Below are 5751 nucleotides of genomic sequence, written 5' to 3' on the forward strand. Positions count from 1 at the left end.
AATTTATGAGAATACAAGCCATTCCCTAATTTATAAATGGTCAAAGGATATGAATAGGTAGTTTTTAGGTAAAGAAATCAAAGTTATTTATATGCATATGAAGAAGTGCTCTAAATCACTTTTGATTAGAGAAATGCAAATTAAAATAAGTCTGAGGTACTACTTCAGATCAATCAGATTAGATAACATGACAAAAAAGGGAAAAGAAAAATGTCGGAAAGGATATAGGAAAATTGGACCCTGATGCACTGTTGCTAGGTGTGAGAACAGATCCAAATATTATGGAGAGCAATTTGGAACTATTCCCAAAAGGCTAGCAAACTGTGTATTCACTTTGATCCAGGAAAACCACTACCAAATCTGTATACCAGAGATCATAAAAAAGGAGAGAGGACCTGCAGATCCCAAAATATTTATAATAGCCCTTTTCATGGTAGGAAAATACTAGAAATTAAGGGGAATTTTCTTGATATATTATTGTTGAAGAAAGACAAAATACTATTTAAAGTTAAAAAATGTTTGTTGATACTTTAATCTCATTTATGTAACTATTCCTTCCACCTATAGAAATCAATAGAAATTAATATATTTTCATCCAGTTTCAATCTACTATCCTATGGCTTCCCACTCATCATACCAGCAATTTTGGCTTTGTTCTTTGCCTCCCACATTATTCTGCAATCTCCTGGAAATGAGGAATTATCTTCATTTTTTTGTAGTTGCATACTTTTGTTGTAAGTAGAAAACTGTTTTTTTTATATTCAGTTTTTAACAATTACATGTAAAAACAGTTTTAACATTCTTTAAAAAAATTCCAAATTCATTCCCTCCCTCATCTGCTACATGTCATTGACAAAACAGTTCGATATATATACATACATACATACATACAAACATATGGATATGGATATATGCAGTCATGTTGTGATTGAAAGCACAAAACAAAAACACAAGTAAAGATTTATTAAAGAATACTTCAATTTGGCTTTTCCTGTCGCTGCAAGATGGCGGTGCAGATCTCCAAGAAGAGGAAGTTTGTTGCTGATGGCATCTTCAAAGCTGAGCTGAATGAGTTTCTCACCAGGGAGCTGGCTGAGGATGGCTATTCTGGGGTGGAGGCTCAAGTTACCCCAACCAGGACAGAAATCATCATCTTGGCCACCAGGACTCAGAATGTCCTTGGGGAGAAGGGTTGCTGGATTCATGACCTGACAGCTGTAGTTTAGAAGAGGTTTGTCTTCCCCGAAGGCAGTGTAGAGCTTTATGCTGAGAAGGTGACCACCAGAGTTCTCTGTGCTATTGCCCAGGCTGAGTCCTTGCGTTATAAGCTCCTGGGAGGCCTTGCTGTTCATAGGGCCTGCTATGGTGTCCTCCGCTTTGTTAAGGAGAGTGGAGCAAAGGCATGTGAAGTAGTGGTGTCTGGTAAGCTCAGAGGCCAGAGGGCCAAGTCCATGAAGTTTGTGGATGGTCTGATGATCCACAGTGGAGACACTGTCAAGTACTATGTTGACACAGCTGTGTGCCACATCTTCCTCAGACAGGGTATATTTGGAATTAAAGTCAAAATCATGTTGCTCTGGGACCCAAGTGGCAAGATTGGCCCTAAGAACCCCCTGACCGACCATGTGAGCACTGTAGAGCCCAAGGATGAGATTCTTCCTACCTCCCCCATCTCAGAGTAGAAGAGTGGGAAGGCAGAGCAACCAGCTATGGCCCAGCCAGTGCCCACTGCCTAACAGGACTCTGTGACACCTCTGTGACTGAAGCTCTTCTGTAAAGATCTTTAATAAAATCTTTTGTAAAACAAAACAACACAAAAAAAGAATAATTCAATTTGCCTCCAAATTTCTTTCTCTGGAGGTAGGTTGAATTTTTCATAAGTCCTTCAGAATTTTTTTTTGGGGGGGGTAATTGCATTGCTAAGTCATTCACGGTTGGTCACTGTACAATATTGTCACTGTACAGAGTGTTCTCTAGGTTCCATTCATTTCACTTCATATGAGTTCATGTAAGTCTTTTCAGGTTTTTATGAAAGAATCCTATTCATCATTTCTTATAGAATAATAGTATTCAATCAAAATAATACACTAGAGCTTGTTCAGCCAGTCTCCAAATTGATGAGCATCCCCTTAATTTCCAATTCTTGCCACAACAGAAAGAGCTGCTAGCTGCTATAAATGTTTCTGTACACATTGGTCCTTCTCCTTCCCTCCCCCCCCCCATTTAAAAAATCTTTTTGGGATACAGAGCTAGTAGTGGTATAGCTATGTCAAAGGTAATGCATAGGTTTTGTCCTTTTGGGCATAGTTCCAAATTATTCTTCAGAATTTCTGTATCAGTTTACAACTCCACCAACAGTGCTTTAGTGTCCCAATTTTCCCACATCCGCCCCCCCGCCCCCCCATAGGTCATTTTCCTTTTCTGTCATATTAGCTATTCTAAGAGGTATGAGGTAGCATCTCAGGGTTGTTTTAATTTGTATTTCTCAAATAAATACTGATTTAGATCTGTTTTCATATGCATGCCTTCTTTAACTTTTTCCATGCATAATTTCTTTAGAGCTTCTTAAATTGAGGGTCATGACCCCATATAGAGTCATGATCCATAATTTAAGAAGGGACTGGATATCTTCCTTTTCTTTTAATGAAAACTGTTCATATCCTTTTACCCTTTAGCAACTGAAGTCTTATAAATTTTATTTTGTTCCCCAGATTTGAGAAATTAAACCTTTATCAGATAAAACCTTTTCATAGTTATAATAACTATTTCCCTCCAACCTACTTTTTCTGTTTATCTTTCTTCATACTTTCCTTTCACTCAGTTGCTCCTCAAAAGGGTTTTGGTTATTACCACCACCTCCTTCAATCTGCCCTCTCTTTTATAGCAACCTCCACCCCATTTTCTTACCCTTTCCCTGACTACTGCCATGTAGGGTAAGATAGATTTCTTTACATACCTGTATATTTATTTTATTCCCTTTTAGTCAATCCTGAAAAGGGAGAAATTTAAGCATTGTCACATACCTCCAATCCATTGTAAAGGTTTTTCTTATGCCTTTTTAATGTGAGATAATTTATGCCATTATACTTCTTTTATTGCATTCCTGTTTTTAACCCTGTATTTTTGTATCATCTCATCATTGTAAACTCACACCTGCCCTTGTCTATGTATACACTTTCTAAGTGCCTTAATAATAATGAAATTCTTAGGAGTTACAAATACCAACTTCCTATGTAGAAAAATAAAGAGTTTAAACTTATTGAGTCCCTTATGATTTCTATTTCCTGTTTACCTTTTTAAGTTTCTCTAAAGTCATATTTGAAAGTCAACCTTTTTATTCAGTTCGGATCTCCACTTCAGGAATGCTTGAAAGTCCTCTATTTTATTGAATATTCATTTTCCCCTGAAGGATTATACTCCACTTTGCTGTGCAGTTTATTCTTATTTCTAATCCTGCCTCCTCTTTTTCCCTCTGGGCTATTGTATTCCAGGCCCTCTGATACTTTAATTCAGAAGCTGCTAGATCTTGTGTTATTCTGTGTATGGCTCCATGATAATTGAATAGTTTAAGTCTGGCTGTTTACAATATGTTCTTCTTAACCTGGGAACTGAGGAAGTTTTATTTTTTTAATAATATTCCTGGGAGTTTTCATTTTGAGTTGTCTTTCAGGAGGTGATCAGTGATTTCTTTCAATCTCTAATTTCCTCCCCAGTTCTGGGATATCAGAGAAGTTTTCCTTGATAATTTTTTGAAATATTATATATTGGTCCTTTTTATCATGGCTTTCAGGGAGTCCAGAAATACTTAAATTATCTTTTATCAATCTCTTTTTCTAAGCACTTGTTTTCCAAATGGGATATTTCATATTTTTCATTCTTTTGATTTTGTTGTATTGTTTCTTAATGCATCATGGAGTCATTAGCTTTCAGTTGCCCAGTTCTAATTTTTAACGGAATATTTTCTTCTGTTTGCTCTTGTACTTATTTTCCACTTGGTCAAGTCTACTTTTTAAAGAGTGTTTTCTTCATTAAATTTTTGTACATCTTTTTCCATTTAGTCAAACTGTTTTTTTTTAATAGTGCTTGTCTTCAATTCAAGGTCTTTTTCTTCTTTTACAATTTTTTTCCTATTTTGTTATTTTTTTTTTTAAGCAATCAGGGTTAAGTAACGCTCAAGGTTACATGGCCAGTTATTTCTGGGTGTGGTGCTAAGTATCTGAGCCCAGATTTGATCCCCAGGTCATCCCGACACTGGAGCCAGTGCTCCTACTCACTGACCCACCTGGCCGCCCCTAAGCAATTGGGGTTAAGTAACTTGCTCAAGGTTACACAGCCAGGTGTTTCTGGGTGGGTGCTAAGTGTCTGAGCCCGGAATTCGATTGGAGCTGGTACTCTTACTCGCTGTGCTACCTGGCCGCCCCTCCTATTTTGTTATTTAAGGTGTTATTCAGTTCTATATTTTTTGTGTCTCCACCAATATGTTGACTGTTTTTTCATGAATTTCTTGTAACACTCTCTTACCAACTTTTTTACTCTTTTTTTTAATTGAGCTCTTCCAAGAATTTTTTTTTTAGGTTTGAAACTAATTCATATTTCTCCTTTAGGCTTTCAATATAGTTGTTTTGCTTTCTTGTCTTTTTTTGAATTTTTATTTTGATCTTCCCTGTCACCTTGGTAACTTTCTATGGTCAGGTTCTTTCTGTGTTGTTTACTCCTTTTCTAGCCTATTTCCTGACTTTTAACTTTATTAAAGCTGCACTCTACTACCAGGGTGGAGAGGGTACTATCCCAATCTTCAGGTTTTTGTGCTATTGTTTTCAAAGCTGGGTCTGGCTGTCTATAAGTTTTCAGTTGTTTCACAGTGATGTGACCTAAGGGTAATTGTAGTCACTGTTTCTGTGGCCTGTGATCTGAGTTCTCAGTGATTACAATAATCACTGTTTTTCTACTCTGGAACCGAACATGGTCCTCCTCCACCCTCATGCTCCAGTGTGTTATTGCTCTTTGTGTTAGGACTGTTACCTTGTGGGAAATACTATAGAGTGCCAGCAAAGGATGCTGTGGAATCCCCTTATAACCAACTGTCCACACCTTACTATCTGTAGGCCAAGAGATCTTGAAGTCCCTATTGCCAATTCACTCATCCAAAAACCTGCTGCTGGCTAGCCAGAGTGAATCCTGTGCTAGATTCTGCCGCAGTCTCACTACTGTGATACAAACTTTTCCTGACCATTTTTCCAGTTCTCTAAAGCTAAAAAATTGTTTTCTGTCAACATTTTTCTGGTTCCATTGATTCAGCATTCATTTTGCATAATTATTTTACATTTATCTGTTGGAGAAAAATGGGAGAGATTAGGTGAGTTCCTGCCTTCAGTGTGTATCTTGGCTTCTATATAGTATGTTATAATTAATTTTCTCATATATAAAAATAATTAAACAATCAATTGAATGAGAATGAAAAAAAGAATGGTAGGAAGAAAGGAAGGAAGGAAGGAAAGAAGGAAGGAAGGAAGGAACAAAGGAAGGAAGAAGGAAGGAAGGAAGGAAGGAAGGAAGGAAGGAAGGAAGGAAAGAAGGAAGGAAGGAAGGAAGGAAGGAAGGAAGGAAGGAACGAAGGAACGAAGGAAGGAAGGAACGAAGGAAGGAAGGAAGGAATGAACGAAGGAAAGAAGGAACGAAAGAAGGAAGGAAGGAAGGAAAGAAGGAAGGAAGGAAGGAAGGAAGGAAGGAAGGAAGGAAGGAAGGAAGGAA

The 5751-nt window shown here is 37.4% G+C and overlaps 1 pseudogene; it reads left to right on the top strand.

Moving 5' to 3' along the window:
* Window positions 1-965: 965 nt before the first annotated feature.
* Window positions 966-1828, top strand: LOC138147728 (small ribosomal subunit protein uS3-like; annotated as a pseudogene).
* Window positions 1829-5751: the final 3923 nt, after the last annotated feature.

This window comes from Petaurus breviceps, unplaced genomic scaffold (assembly GCF_028583685.1).
Source record: "Petaurus breviceps papuanus isolate PSGF00001 unplaced genomic scaffold, PetGlider_PUasm1.0 90804, whole genome shotgun sequence".
Classification (NCBI taxonomy): Eukaryota; Metazoa; Chordata; class Mammalia; order Diprotodontia; family Petauridae; genus Petaurus; species Petaurus breviceps.